The following is a 16,957-nucleotide window of genomic DNA, read 5'->3' on the forward strand; positions in this document are numbered from 1 at the left end:
AACATTTTTCTATAGGTGCACAGAGTTCACAAAACTATTCACTGAAGTGAAGTGTGTACTTAATGCTCAGCTTCAACCCAGGAAGTTTGTTTTAAGAAGCATTTAATGCTGCAAAAACACAGGGAAATTGACTTGAGATGTTGTTTGCTTTTTTTTGTTAGGAGATCAGCAAATATAGCTCTGATCCTGTGAGATACAGAGAAATCTAAAATTGTTTAGACTTGAACAACTCATTACTCATTCATTGTTATTCTGTAGACTTTTTTTTGTACTGCAATCTGGTATACTACCTGTAACAACAACATGCAATGATTCATCAGCAATCCCTTTCAGCTTTGTTTAAAAATAGGAAAATAGTATATATGTTGTCACAATATTTCACATTCACAGCAGCTTCAGAAAACGAGCAATAATTTACACATGCAAGATAACGTTACGTGATTTTTTTTTTTAAAAGGTTAAATGGAACAACTAATAATGACAGTGAAAGAAATTAAATCAGGATATGAATGAGCACCACTCTATTCTGTAGAAGTTCCAACAATCTAACTGCAATGCCTAAACTTATCATATAATCACTTCTCATATTCTTTTTCAAACACTAACCTTTTAAAAGAGTCTTATACGCTTAAGAATGGCACAGTATATTTTTGTTCTTTAGTGCCAAGAACGATGCTGAAAATGAATGACTTTTAAACACTGGTTTTAATTATTAGGAGGTTTATATGAAGGGCAAAATGTATTTTAACAAGCATCTAGACAAGTGTTCTGATTATGTTATTCTAATCTGCAAACCTAATTATCACCTTCTTATGGAGTACAAGGCACAGTTTTAAAAGCAAATTAATGTATCCTACAGTGGGACAGCTTGTCATTTATTAAATAATCATTTTCTTTGCAAATAAAATTGTTAAGCATTATATTAAGGAGACAAGCCCCCCCCCCCCGCTCCCAGGCCTCTAAAGCCCCCTCACACCGCTGCATGTTAAAACTAACATCCCAGCATTTTTAATGGTTTATTAAGCAATAACTGTGGTGGATCATTAAATTCCAATTATGGTAATTTTTTCCCCTAAACCTGTAAAGAACTAATATGCACTGTGTGTACTTTATATCTCTTTTAACTGTAATTTAGCACATGCTAAAAATATTTCTTGCTGTAGTGTAGACTCAGCATTGCTTGTTGGATAATGTACTTTGCAAAACTGGCCAATGAACAAAATTCTGGAAATAAACAGTGAGACCAACATTTACCCATTCATATTAATTATGATAGTGTTAAAGGCAATGGGAATTTATTTATTTTTATGGCACGTTCCTACCTGTCTCTTCAACCGTGTAAGTCCTTTGACCTGGCTCCAGAGTGTTGCAAAATGCTATAAGGCACTTCTGCAATGACTCAGGAGCAGGCTGCACAAGTGGAAGGATGCGCACTGGCCTGCTCCTGCTGGATCTAGACCAGCACAAGGTAGCTTTGTTACCTGGGGAGGCCAGCACTGGGGTTTGGGGAGGGTGAGGTGAGGGCATAACCGGGGTGTTTTGGGGGTGGGAGGGTGGGCATTGGGTGGGCTGGTGAGTGGACAGGACCTTGGAGGGGGGTGGGACAGGCCTCCAGCACTTAGGCTGCATCCTAACCCCCCTCCCAAGCAGCCCGGCGATGTAGCCGGTGCAGATCTGAGTTGCCCAACTGAGGTGGCTGGGGGCACAATCTTGAGCTCGACGCGCTGGCGGATCGCCAGCGCGCACTGTCACAAACGTGCCATAAGGCATGTTGGCGAGGCCTAACGCAGGGTGAGTGCCTGTGCTAGCCCAGCGCTGGCCGGTGCCAGGCAGGCGCCCGGCCTCCACCACTTGGCAGTCTCACAGACTGCCGAGCCACAGTAAGGAAAGCGGGGGTGGGGAGGAGGCAGGGAGGAGGCATTCCTGGAATGCAATGCAGGGTTACTTCCCTTACCCTTCTCCCGAGGTGCTGCCTGCAGTAGCTCAAGGCATGCAGGATGTGGCGGCAGCCGTTTTCAGTGCCACCAAAGCTGTGTACCACGGAAGCTCATATATGTATGTATGTATGTATGTATGTATGTATGTATGTATGTATTCCAGACTATCACTGTCATAACCAATTCCTCCACTGCACAATTATATTTCCAAGAAACAGTATCAGTTGTCTGATGAATAAGAAAATTCCTTAGATTCAAAAAGTTATTTATAGAAGCCTACAAGACAGCACTTGCACTGAAACAAACACATCTTAAAGTTGGAGTGTTTTTCCAATTACACTTCCTTGTAGCTTTAAATCTGAAAATTACTGCCATGTTTTACTCTAAATGGTGATACATGTAAAACGCCATATGATCCAAGTATTCCATGAATTCTACATCAGAACCCTACATGTATTCTATGTATTCAGAACCCTACAGAATTCTACATGTAGAACCCATTGTTCTACATCAGATGTAAGCATATTTCTAAAAAGTGTGCTTCACAAGAGTGTAACTACTAGAACTTAGTAAACAGAATTCCTCAAATTATTATTTATTATTATTATAATAAAAGTGTGGTTATTGCTTTTTGACCAAAATTAAAATCACAAAGCAGTTTACATGGTAATCTAAAAAAGGTGCAGAGAGACACCAGCAAATGGCCTCTGGGATAAGGGCAGTTGCACTCCCCCCTGCTAAATTTAAGAGAATGACTACTTCAAAAAGTGTCTCTTCAGCATATTTATCAGAGGTTAAAATACATCATAGTATGAAGTAGTGAATTTCACAGTATCTCCTACACCAATCTCTATGAACATCGTGCAAGTCCACAAAAGACTAAGAGGGACAGAAGGCAACATCCTCTGCGAAGTACAAGTCATAAACGTACTGGTAAGCAGTGATCTCCCAGGGAATAATGCTAATTTTAGGGCCCAATCCTAGCCAACTTTCCAGCTGATGCAGCCGCAATGCAGTCCTTTGCTGAAGAAACATACCCTTACCTTGAGGGGCCTCCATGACTATCTTTGCACCTCAGGATGCAGCACACACCCAATTGGCATGGCTGTATCAGCACTGGAAAGTTGGATGGGATTGCGCCCTTAGTCAATAATCTGTTTTCCAGATCACTTTCCCCATTCAGACCTCTCACAGTGAAAAAGAAGCAGAACAACTGACTACCTTGTTGTCAGGCAGCAAGGCCACGTGTTACTGATAATCTCCTCTGCTTCACCTGTCAGAAAAATATGATTGTACAAAGCTTACAGGTAGGATGGATCATATCATGTATTTTTATTTGGGTAGGTAGAACAAAAATCTGCTTGTTCTGGGTAATTCTTCCTCCCAATTTGCCTAATCATGAAGTCATGCAAGAAGCAGGGTCACCTCATTTGCCCCAAACTGTGATGTGCTATCGTGCAAATGCACCTACTAACTATAAACAAAAGCATTAACACTTTAATAGGAAATGAGTATGCCTCTCTTCAGTTATCCATGTCCTAGTGCCATCACAACTGAAATAACTGCAACACACTGCACATGTGACTGCCCTTGAATAGTGCCATGAAACTTCATCTAGTATAGAATGTGATAGCCAGAGTCCTTTCTGATGTTGGTTGGTCTGACTGCATCACACCAGCTTTTTTTGTTTTGTTTTTTTATCTTCGCTAGCCTAAATTCAAGGTACTGGTCATGTCTTTTAAAGTCCTACAAAGCAGAGGACCTTCCCACATCAATCTACCCACACACTGAATTTGTCATCTGAGACCCTGGTCTGTGAACCTTCACTTGCAGAAGCATGGCTGGTAGAGACAAGGGATGTGGGGTACAGGGTTGGCAGGTTAGGCAGAACCACCCCATCGTTGTCAGTGGGAAAGCACCGCAGTTGCCCTGCATGCTTGCACCTGAGGAGCCTCTCCTTACACCCACTTTCTAGGGTGTAAGGAGAGCCTCCTCAGGTGTAAGTAGGCAGGGCAGCTGTGGTGCTTTTCCATGGACTATGATGGGGCCGTTCTGCCTCACCAGCAGCTCCTGCACTACATGTCCCTGGTGGAGACCAGAAATAAGGCTTCCCTGGCAGTTGTACTGTAGTTACAGAATTTTCCAGAATTTTCTGGCAAGCCCAATCCTTATTGGCCTTCAGCTGGCAAGCAAAAACACATGGGTTACAACTAGGCTTCTATTGATTTTTTTCCCTGTGGCTCTTAGTTCTTTTCATAATCCTAAGTGAACATGATGAATTGTCAGTTTTTTGGCTGACCCCTTTTGGACTGTTATTTAAATATTAATGACATGTTTTAATTATATTTTTAATGAAATGTTTGTGAAGATTGTTAGCTGTCCTGATGGTCGCTTCAACACGATGGAAGATGAGGGATATAAACAAACAAAACACTCTTATGCTAGCCTCACTGGAAGAAAAGAACCTGAAACTGCCCTTCTTCTACTGACCAAGATGAAAACTGACTGTAAGCTCCATTTCCTTTTCTCTTCAAGAAAGCAGAGGACAGCTGGAATGAAAAGAGCCATTAGCAGAGTTGCAGAAAAGAATGGGAGACAGCCTCTCTCTAGCAATGTATAAATTTAGTATTCCCTGAAGCACTTATCTTTCAAAGTCCACTTCAGAAGAGACAATCCATTAAAGGACCCAACCCTATCCAACTTTCCAGCACATGCCATGCCAACAGGGTGTGTGCTGCATCTTGCAGTGGAGGGGGCAGTCCTCACTTGCTCCCTTACCTTGGGACTGAATTGTAGCTGTGTTGGAACTGGAAAGTTGGATAGGATTGGTCCCTTTGGTTGCACTCATATCCATACATACCTGCTCCATTGTCTATAGTGGGACTTACTTCTGGGTACTAGGCATACATAGAATCAGTCTCTAATAAATCTTGTGGTTTTTAGCTGAGGCGTGTAGCCATGTCTAGATAGCTGCTTTGTGAATCTCAACCAAGAGACACTGCCCTTGAGAACAAATTACACACTTATCTGCTCATTGAGGAGACCAGCTGGGGGATGCAACCCTTGTTCTTTTATAGGCCGTAATAAAACCCATCTAACTGGCTAATATTCTTTGCTCAACAGAGAACTGGAAATATGGATTGACAATGACCTGTACTGCTGTCTTTCCAGAGGGCACTGCTTCTCAGCTCTCTTGCAATTTGACACCCAGAGTAAATCTTTGCAGGGGCAGGGAGAACGGCAGTGATGAGATCCTGAGGATCACGCCACTGAAGGGGAAGAGGGACTTCTGGGGGATGCGGCGAGCCCTGCAGAGCCCTCTATGTGGCTCCCCATAGCTTGTAAAAGTAAAAAAGGGATCGTGACCCACTTCTGGGTTGCAATAGCACTTTTTTTTTTTTTTTTTTTTTACTTTCTATAAGCTGCAGGAAGTCCTGCAGAGGGCTTCACAGGGCTCCCCATACCCCCTGTACCCAGGCAGCAAGTTATGTTTAAAAAAAGCTCCTCTTCCCCTGCAGCGGCATGATCCTGGAGATCAGGTCATTGCCTTCCCCCTGCCTCCACCCCTTAAAGGGAAAGGGGCACTGGGTCTCGACCCACCAGTTTGAGAACTACTACCCTGGGGCAATAGGGACTAAATAGAATCACGGTGCAATCATATGCATGTCTACTCAGAAGTATGTTTCATTTTGTTCAGTGGGACTTACTCCCAGAAAAATGTGTATAGAATTGCAACCCCAGATCCTTTATCCAAGGGAATATCTAATTTATCTTCAGCACAAAAGATGAATATGTAGAACTCAGGGCACAATCCTGCCCTGCACTGGAACAGGCAAACCAAGAGGCTTGCGCTGTATCCAGCGTAGGATACAGGCCCAAAGTGGCTCAGCCAGAGGTGAGACTTCTCCCCTTACGTCTGGGTAAGGCACCCTGGCCCCTATGGGTCTCCTCATACTTGCACCACCACCTGAGCTGGCACAAGTCCAAGGACAGCGGAGCGGCTTGAAGCTGCTCCAAGTTCTCCAGGAATGGGGGTTGGGATCCGGCGTAACTGGTGGGTCCTGGCCCTGCCTCCCCAACTGCCCCCAGGGCCGCCCACTGCCCGCCCACCCCTGCTCCAGAACGCCTCCCTCCTGCCTCCTCCCCACCCACCCCATCGGCGTGGAGGCTTATTCCAGCCTCCACCAGCCAGCGTGCCTCTGCGTGCTAGCCTTGCTGACTCCCAAGGAGGCACAAACGTGCCTTAAGGCACATTTGCAACCCTCCCAGACCAGCGCAAGACTCTTGCACCAGCCCAAGTGTTATATAGAATGTTCAAAAGATGCTCATTCTCTACAAAAAGTGAGAATTGAACTGGAACAAAAGCTAGACAACCCTCACAGCACAATGCTCAGATTCACAAGATTCAATGGATCAGTCTTTCTTAACCCTTCAGAGACAGTGCTTAAGAAGCAGCCAGCTCAGGTATTCTGCAATCTAGCCCTCTCTTGAAGAACAACCACACCTTTGGAACTCTAGCTTGTGCTGGCACCACTGGTTAAGAACACCATAAGAACACAAGAACATAAGAACAACCCCACTGGAACAGGCCACAGGCCCATCTAGTCCAGCTTCCTGTATCTCACAGCAGCCCACCAAATGCCCCAGGGAGCACACCAGATAACAAGAGACCTCATCCTGGTGCCCTCCCTTGCATCTGGCCTTCTGACATAGCCCATTTCTCAAATCAGGAGGTTGCACATACACATCATGGCTTGTACCCCATAATGGATTTTTCCTCCAGAAACTTGTCCAATCCCTTTTTAAAGGCATCCAGGCCAGATGCGGTCACCACATCCTGTGGCAAGGAGTTCCACAGACCAACCACACACTGTGTAAAGAAATATTTTCTCTTGTCTGTTCTAACTCTCCCAACACTCAATTTTAGTGGATGTCCCCTGGTTCTGGTGTTATGTGAGAGTGTAAAGAGCATCTCCCTATCCACTCTGTCCATCCCCTGCATAATTTTGTATGTCTCAATCATGTCCCCCCTCAGGTGTCTCTTTTCTAGGCTGAAGAGGCCCGAACGCCGTAGCCTTTCCTCGTAAGGAAGGTGCCCCAGCCCCGTAATCATCTTAGTCGCTCTCTTTTGCGCCACTAGCTCCACTCCACAAGCCATACACAAGAAGACTTACATGATGCGAAGATTGTAGGAAGCATGACCAATAAACATCCCAAGCTAACAAAATAGATCTGTTCAATCTATATGCTGCTAGGCTACTGACTAGTTAATATGTTAACCTTGGGAATGGTAGAAGACTATGGCAAGCCATTTGTTTAAGAAGTGAAAATTGACAAAATCTATCCAAATGACAGAGATGTCATTTGTTCTTTGATGGTTGTGATTGCTATAATGTTTAACAAGCCTTTTCTTGTTGATTCACACGCAACCATCAGTGAGTACATACGTACTGAAAAATGACATTTAGGAATTCAAGCTCACTGACTTCAATGGAATTTCTTCCAAGTTTGTAGAGAGTAGATCTCTGCTTTAAGTTGTCAAAGGACATAATGTTCTAGGTAAAATACTGTTCAAACAGAAGGAGATTTTAAATTTCAAGCAACAGCCAAGGTTTAGCAGCATTCTTCAACTTGTCAGGTTTTCTTTTTATTATTATTAAAACACTAAACCAAGGGCATTAAGCAGTTATTGATTTAACTTTATAATAAAATCTGAAATCCTGGCTCACATTTGAAATCTTCAGTCTTTATTATTTTTTGTGACACTACAGTCTATTAAAGGAACCAAAAAAAAGGAACAGGAAAAAAAGGAAAAGAAGAAGGGAGCGCAACAAGGAAGCTGACTTCACAGACTTTTTAACATGAATGCACTGCTGCATACAGTATATTTCTCTGTAACCAACATCTCTATGGTTGTGTCTAAAAATATGCTAACTCTGCCCAAGCAACTGTTGACCTGTGAATGAGTCATCCCATTGCACTCAGCTACATACATTAGAACTATTTGTGGTCTATGTACACATTGACCATCAGGTCCTATAATCTAGAAATGCCAAAGAAATGCATAGAGAGAGAGAGAGAGAAAAAAAGCAGTATCTGAACCTCTTCCTTAATGTAAATAAGACAAGGTATCGGGAGCTACTTGTCTGGCTATGCTTATTTTTGTCGAGCAATGATGACAAGAGGAAAAGATGTCACCAGATTCTCAGGAGAAAAGCACAATAACACATTATTGGTTCCAAGTATTGACAAATCCATAGTGTTGGTGGGAGGCACGTTTTTGTAGTATTTGTTGATGTCAAATGGGGTAGGGATGAGGGATAAAGGCCGCAACTGTCCAGTACTCCTTATGGAGACATGTATTCTTACAGTTTGAGAATCTTTTTTCAAAAGGTACTTTTATTGCCATAAAATCAAAAAATCTAACTTCAACATATGACTGTGTGAAGAATGCACAGTTTTATACTATATATTGAAAAATGCACATATAGAACTTATGCATGCACACAGAAGAGCACTGTAACCCACTTAAGTTCAAATGCAGAATGATGAATAGTTAGCCTGGAAAAAACAATCTACAAGAAATATGATCAGAAATTTTAAGTAATCCATTTAGGGAGCAATCCAAAAGTGCCGTAAAGCACTTTTGTGCCGACATAAGGGAAGACAGGCCGGTGCATAGGTGTGCACTGGTCTCCCCATGCCAACATGGGCCACAGGATGGGGGGAGTTTGCATTTTCCAAGCTCAGTCAGCACAGGGATCTGGGGGAGGCATGGCGAGGGTGGAGAGTAGGTGGGAGGCGTTTCAGGGCAGGGGAGGGCGGGCGTTCCCAGGAGTGGATGGGCAGGGAGCGATAGGCGAAGCCAGGATCTGATACAGGTGCAACCTATCTATTCATGGATTTTTTATCTGCGGATTTGTCTCAATGGGGTGGGGGAACCGAAAGTCACACACACCTTTGCCTCCTTTGCCCTGCACTGGCATCTCGATCCATTTCCAGGCAGCCCAAAACACTGCAAGATGGTTCTGCCTTGCCCAGGCAGGGAAATAGCCCTGGAGCCCTGGAAGAGGTTCCCCTTGCAAAGAAACAGTAACATTCCTGGAGCCCCTGAGCCAGCAAAGAGGCTGAAGAGGAGAAGGGAGGGCCAAAAATCTCTGTAGCTAGAACACGTGCAGCAAGGTGGAGCTTGCATATGGACGCTCTCACTCTCACAGGGGCAGGTGTGGTAGCAACAGAGGGGATTGCTTTAAAAAACTCAGCGAATGTTTGCCAAATTCCCCCCCCCCCATTGAGATGGTGCAGGCAATCACCAACACAAGCAACCCCCCCCCCATGGTGCAGGCTATCACTGACACAAGCAAGCCTTCCCACCAAGCAAAGCATGAGATTTAGCCTACAATCCTCTCCACACTTTCCTGGGAGTAAGCCCCATTGACTACAATGGGGCTTACTTCTGAGTAGAAACCCATAGGGCTGGACTCTTAAAAGATCAGCATCCCATGTGAAAGAAGCCGGCAGCTGGCAAGTTGGCTGAGTACGGAGGGGAGGGGATTGATAACAGCTGCCTTAGTTTCCTTCCATCCGGAAGTGTCAGGCTGCAGTGTATTTGCATAACTCTATGGCATTTAGCACAACGCGTTTTTTGTTAATCACGCCGAGTCACGGAACAGAACTAACGCAGATAAATAGGCTCCACCTGTAATTATACCAGATCCTAGCCCCATTCACAGGCAGCGCGGGACAGTCCTGGGCTGCTTGGATTTGTGCCACTGATTTAGGTGGTGCAGATCTGAGTAGCCCCATTGGGGCTGCTGTGGCTCTCCTGGGGGGAAGGGAGAAAGTTTCCCCTTGCTTCGGGCTGACCCACAAGCAGCCCAAAACTTGCGCTGGATATAGTTCAGGTTCGCTGGCCTGCCTGTTCCAGCGCAAGATAGGATTGAGCTGCCCATGGGCTTAATCATGCAATGTATACAACTGAATCAATTTTTAATTTCTACTATAAAAAACATTAATGACATATTTCTGAACAAGCAACTGAACACAATAATTCACACAACATATTCAGCCCAACAAGTTTGGGGAGTGGCTGCTACCCCACAACAATGCAATTTAAAGTCCAGCATAATATGTACAGGCAATTTGTGAGCACAGGACTGAAAATTACACTCATTAAAGTTATTGACTGAAATCTCCTATAACATTTAAGATACTCCTTCAGATAGGAAAAGTAGTATTTGCTCTTTGATGAGTAGTTGTTAAATCACCTGTGATACTCAGGTATAAACAAGCAGATGAGCTGTAATATTTGTGAGTTGGTATTACTTATACAAAGACACAAGTAAAATAAGAAAAAAGACTATCACTGGACACCTAACATAACCAAAGAGATGAGAAAAAGGTGGGTCATTGGAAATGATTCAGAATATAAGAGCATAAAAGGTGTTGCGCTGTCAGACCAAAGATCCATCTAAATGAACATCTGACTTCCCACAGAGGACAATTCAGAGGCTTATGGCCCAATCCTAACTTCTGCCAGTCCATAACACACAGTGTTGCTGATGTAGTGCACGCTTCTACTTGGAACTCAAAGTGTTTAGGTTCATATACAGACAACATGAAAGATGGGGTGGAAAAAACCTAGAAAGCAATTGCACTGAGTTGTGTGCCCCACACAAACTGAAGCCAGGACGGTCTATGCCTATGACAGCTGCATCTGTGCAGAAAAGATACTATAGATTCAAGAAAAGACGTTCCCTCACCTTGTAACTTTGACCATCTATTTGTGGATATGCATGTGAGGACGGGGCACTGTCTCCACTGGACTAACTGCATTAATTCCTAACATATGTGGGACCCAACCCAGAAGGATAATGGCCAGATATATTGTTCCTCACATTGAGAAGGTCAACAGCGAACTGCTAGCTTCAGAAAGTATAATTTTACCAAGACATATGCATGAGCAATAGACAATGTACTACATCATCTCTATCTGAGGGTGCCAGGCAAACTAAATTATGCTAGAAAAATCGGATTACAGATTTGTCAAACGTAATTTAGGGCACAATCCTAAGCAGGTCTACTCAGAAGTAAGTCCTATTGTGTTCAATGGGACTTACTCTCAGGAAAGTGAGGTTAGGATTGCAGCCACAGAAGAACAGTCTTCTACCGCAAGCTATATTAAAAAAAAATTAGGTGATCTCAACCTTCTTTATCATATAAAAACAAAGGACAGAAAGCAGTTTGATACACAGTGTATAGTTTGAATCAAACAGGTAATGTAACTTGGTAACTAACCATGGTGTATTTAATGGTTTGGACAAAACTGAAACCTTTGAAGGTTTGTTTGCTGATCACTGGCTAGTTGAAAATGTTTCACATAAAGTCATATCGGAAGTAATGTCCCTTTAAAGCAAAGCCAGGATATTATATCTGGATAATATTCTGATCTCATTAATAAAATTGATATCTGAAGTTTCTAGCAGAACTTGTTTCTCAAATATGAGACGTATTCTGAGGAAGCGAGGAATTACTTTTAAGCCAACTTTCCACTTGCTCTCAGTCCGTTATCTATATTTCTTTCAGGATTGTGGGATTCTCAGTAACCTGAAAGTAAGAGAAAGGAAGGAAGCTCTAGATCAGTGATTGTCAACTTGGCACACTAACAAGGTACTAAAATTGTCAAGGCCCACCATGCTGTTGGGGGGGGGGTCCCATCCCCATTGGGCCTATTAACAAATGACTCTCCCCCAAACTCTTGCAGCACAACTGCAGCCCATTCACGGCACACCAGCGTGCCATGACATAGTGGTTGATAAACGCTGCTCTAAATTGCTGAACTTTGCCATGTCTTGCCTCCCCTCCTTACTCAGTCAGCTGCTTTTGTAAGTAGCTGAGCAGGAGAGGAGAAGGAGATGGAAGCAACATTAGTGGTGGGCATGCATGCTAATGCGCATGATTTTAAAGGTTTTCTTTTTTTACAAAGTTGTAGGGAGGCTGATCTACCCCAATTCAAGCAGTACATCTGCTTGAACTTTTCCTGTAAGACCTGCTGCTACCAGCGCTAATGCAAGGGGATGTTTTATACCTTTGCTTTACTTCTTTGATTCAGCTTTCTTTAGGCATACTTTAAAAAACCCTGCACGGTGGCACAGCTTTTAGAGGAGGAGAGCCCGGAAGGACAGAACATAGCCCACTGTGGACCCAATCCTATCCGACTTTCCAGCACTGATGCAACCATGCCAATGGGGTACAAGCTTCATCCTGTAGTGGGGGGGGGGCAGTCATTGAGGCCTCCTCAAGGTAAGGGAACATTTATTCTCTTACATTGGGGCTGTACTGTGGCTGCTGGAAGGTTGGACAGGATTGGGCCCTATTTCACTTTAAACTATCTAAGCCCCTTTAACAATGTTGCACTTGCAAAACTCCTCAGTAAAAAGAATGCAGGTGTACCTAGAGACAAGTAGGGCAATGCTCTACAGCTCTGTTCTACTCCTCAGTAATATTATTTGAGCTGTTTATTTGTGCCATAGCAGGAGTGAACTGAACCAGTTGCTAATACAATGGCTTGAGGAGATTGTGGATTACCCTGGAAGTCTGCAATCTTGATAATTTTCTGTGGCACAAACACCATTCCCTTCAATGAAGCTTCCCACTTTGAACAATGAGATGTAAATGTGTTTAGTTATGCGAGCACCCTAATGCAAAAGCATGAAAAACAATATGACTGAATGATGCTACTTCTGAAAATGCAAACGATTGTCAAGTCAAAACAAAGTTTTAATTTGCATAAAAGTGATACATGTACTGAAACAAAATAAGCAATTCAAATGAATTTTCATATAAGCAGGAACTGAAAAATGCTTTTCAGAGTGTCACAGATTTTCTTCTAAAAAAGAATGCATATTAACTGCCGACAACTCTTCAGACATCTGGATAAAGGTAAAGTGCAAGAATGTTAGATAATCTAATATTCTAGATGTTAGCAAACATGCTAGATAATACATTTCTGTCCCTCGGAAGAGCTCCATCAATGAGAATATTAAATTTTCACACAAAATAAAAACTGACATGTTAAAAGTTTGGATCTATTTGTAAGAGACGTCAGTCAAAACGAAAACAAACCTGTAAGATTCCCAGTTTTTCAGATTTTTAGTCCATCCTGTGTAGTTAATGAGCTAAAGTTAGTGTTTTTTAAATTTTGAATATTTTATAGCACCCTTCCTCCAAGGAGCTCAGGGTGCTTTACATAGTTCCTCCCCTCTTTTTCTCCTCACAAAAATCCTGTGAAGTAGGTGAGGCTGAGAGATGGTGATTGGGCCAAGTCACCCAGGAAACTTCAAGGCTGGGTGGTGATTTGAACCTGGATCTTCCAGGTCTAAGATCAGCTCCCAAAGCAACACACCATCCTGGCTACTAGTAAACTAATAGCCACATAATGTACCATAATAAACCACAAAGAATGGTTCTGTTGGTGCAGCAATTGATGCATATGCTCTTACAAAGTGCATAAGACTCTCTCCTTCCCCAATTCTGCCCCCCCCCCATCTGCAGGTTGTACTGACACCTTGTTCTGTGCCGGTACCAAATGTCAAATGAAAGTCTGCTGCTTGTGAAGCATCTAACTTGATTTATGTTTGCCACTGGAAGACACAGGCTACAATTCAATGCACACTTAACTGAGAGTAAAGCTGCAATATATACTTTTACCCAGGAGTAAATCTGAGTGAACTAAATGAGACTTACTACAGAGTACATATGCATAGATGGTGCTGTCAGTCCCACTGAATTCAATGCTGCTTACTTTTGAGTCGACATGCATAGGATTGCATTGTTAATGAATAATCCAGCATCTGGGTCCCAAGCAAAGAGATCAAGAGTGTACAGTGTTAATGTACACAAAGGAGACTGGATACAAAGTGCTGCCAAACTCACATGCAGCCCCATAGGTAAAACATGTCAATGGATCAACGACAGTTCTATAAACGAGAATTGTGCAGTGAAGGCTACTTCTCTATCTTCCATCACTCAGCTGCCAGGGTCTAGTATGTTTCTCATGTGAAGAATGGTTGTTCCTGCTCAGATTACATCTGATGATCTGGCTGATCAGTAAGTGCACTGAAGATATGTAGCACTTCTTTTCAGTGTATCTCAATTCACTGGATTATATTTTGAGGCTTGGTTAAAGCAGGAGGAACTGTGTGGTTTGGTTTTGCAAGAAGTTCCTGGGTTCAACAGCAACATGATGGTTACTCAGTATGTGTGACCATTGGATACTGGTACATCCAACCCATTTTCAGTGTTCTCGCACTTCTTGGAATACACTGAATTGGCAAAGACTTTTCTGGTAAAGATTTCCATTTTCCGCTTCTCTCTCATGCGTGTGCACATACAGGGAGGGAGAGGTAGATGCTTCACCATGGACAGCAATAAATTTAATGCCAGGGTACACAAGTGCTCTTTGGCTTTTGCACAAATGTGCTAAATCATGCCTCTTTGCATTAATGCTCATGGTCTATGATAGTGATATCTTTCAACATACTTCCAGCCCAATCTTAATCAACTTTCCAACACTAATGCATTCCTGGAGTAAGGGAACGAAAGGTGAACACATGCCCCTTGGGCACTGCTGCATTGGAGCTGGAAAGTTGGCTGGAATTGGGTTATGCTATCTCTTGCATAGCACTGGTGAAATCAATGTACAAGAGCTATAGCTCAAACGAGAATAACTTTTCTTGAATTACTTGAATTATTGAATTTATTTTTATTGTCAGTACAGTATCAATTTGGGATTGTCTCAAGTCCTTCTTTGAACAGTTTAATTCTATCTTGGGATGATTTACCTTGCCACTTACATAACCATGGATGCAGATACAGCCAAAGTTGATCAGAATCAGGAGTCCATACAGATCTCTGCATAATTGCCAGAACTAATTCAGTTTATTATTTATTATTATTAACAGTATTTATATACCGCTTTTCAACTAAAAGTTCACAAAGCGGTTTACAGAGAAAAATCAAATAACTAAATGGCTAGTTATATAGTATTAGTTTATGGCATATTCTTAAATACCACTTTTAAAACTATGAATTGGGAACAAATGGATTTAAAAAATAGTGGCTATTGAGACTACTGATTTAATTAGTAAAATAAAATGGGTCTTTCACCACTTCAGGGATGGGTGGAAGAACCACCAAACTACTCAAAGCAATTGAAGTAATGAAAATACTGTATGTTGCCTGCCTGACAACATTTGAAGAAAATGAGATTTTATTGACATTAGCCTATAGCATATGGATCTGTTATGAATCAACAGTTTGCATTTGTGGACTGTGTGCTGGGCAATTTTTCAACTCAGCAAGTTGAAGTGAGTCTGGATTTGTCAGCCTGTGGTGCAGACTGAGATTCTCCTATGCTGACAGCAAAGCCATGTCAAACTGACATCTATTATTTCAAGGATACACTCAAAGGCAATCACCGACACAATAATTTGGTTCTGTTCTAAAGATTAAGAACTATCATCATCCCCTCAAGGAAGAATAGATTAAAGGTATATATTTAATTTTCTATCACAGCTGATGTTTCACTCAGCAAACTTCTGTTTTAGCAACTTCTAAAAGTTAAGGTGAACAAAGAAAGTGAATCTTGACTTGCATCATAGTCTTGAGTTCACTTCTGCAGTGAACTGAGCCAGCAGATTCCACAATTTAGAAACTCGTACAGTCTTCCATGAGTACTCTGGAGACACCTCCAGTACACAGTCTGGGCTACTTAAATTCCATAATCTATTTAAGCATTAGAAGGGTTTGGATGACAGATACAAAAGCATGTGTAGGCCATCTTCAACGACTGCATTTTCTTGCAAGTCTAAACATGGATGATGGTGTTAGCAGAGCATATATACCTCAGCTGTTTTTTAGTGATTGAGAGCAAAACCAACAAAATTAACAACAGTTGATAGCCGGAGTTCCAGTATTAAAAATAATAGCAGAGGGATAGTTCACAAAGAAAAAACTTGTAAGCTAGGAATTCTTAGACAGGCTTCAAAATGAGGTCATGGTCCACTGCAACTAAATGAGAGTGGCTTTGGTGTACTACTCCAGACAATTAAAAAATGTTGGTTAAATAGCATACTAAAACTAAAAACCCAATACTGTGGTCGGCGGCACACCTCTGTGCTGCGGACCACAGTCACAAACTTATGGCACGTTTGCGGGGCCCACCGCCGGGCTCCCACCAGTGCTAGCTCAGCGCCGGCTGGTGCTGGGTTAGCACCGGGTGGTGGCCCAGGTTCCGCGGCTTGGCAGTCTCCTGGACCACCGGGCTGCGGCAGGGGCGTGGATGGGGGTGTGGGGGAGGCGTTCCGGGGAGGGGGGAGGCCAGCTGCGTGCCCTACACGAGCGCCTTTACTCTACTGCCGACCTTTTGGTCGGCGGTAAAGTGAGTAGCCCCATTGCAGGGCTGCTTACCTTACTTGGGAGAAGACTGGGGATGGATCAGGGTGGGAAATGGCTGGATGGGGAGGTATTAATGCAGTGGCAGTGTCTGCAAGATCCAGAGGCCCACCCCAGGTCCAGCATGCTCTGTTGGCCTAACAGATTTACACCAACAAAATAGCTGCCATAGATCTCTTCTATAACAAAGTGCTTATGGAAAACAGAGACTTTCCATGTTCTGCTCATTGCACTTTGATCAGGATTGCACTCCATTAATGGAAAAGAACCTCTTATCTGCTTAAAAATGTAACTGGTCCATTTACATAAGAAATTTCCCAGATTATAAACAGGAAGCATAGCAATGTGAAGAACTGGAACTGAATAACACAAAAAATTCGTTTGACAAATATTCCACCTGACCTTTGAAAATGAAAGTTCCTCTACCCCTTGGTGCTTTTTCAATTTCTTTCAGTATTCATATAGCAAAGGATATAAGGGCTAGAACTATATATTTTTGCAATTAATTTCCTTAAGATAATGTTAGAAACATCAGATCCTTTAAAATATAGATGAATTTCAAGGTG

At 42.7% G+C, this 16,957-nt stretch overlaps 1 protein-coding gene across 4 annotated transcripts in view; it reads right to left on the reverse strand.

The window, feature by feature from the left end:
- The window catches only part of DGKB (diacylglycerol kinase beta), a 271,357-nt gene that overhangs the window by 114,783 nt on the left and 139,617 nt on the right, over nt 1–16,957 (reverse strand). The gene's annotated exons all lie outside the window — the stretch shown is intronic.

Source organism: Tiliqua scincoides, chromosome 5, assembly GCF_035046505.1.
Source record: "Tiliqua scincoides isolate rTilSci1 chromosome 5, rTilSci1.hap2, whole genome shotgun sequence".
In the NCBI taxonomy this organism is placed as follows: Eukaryota; Metazoa; Chordata; class Lepidosauria; order Squamata; family Scincidae; genus Tiliqua; species Tiliqua scincoides.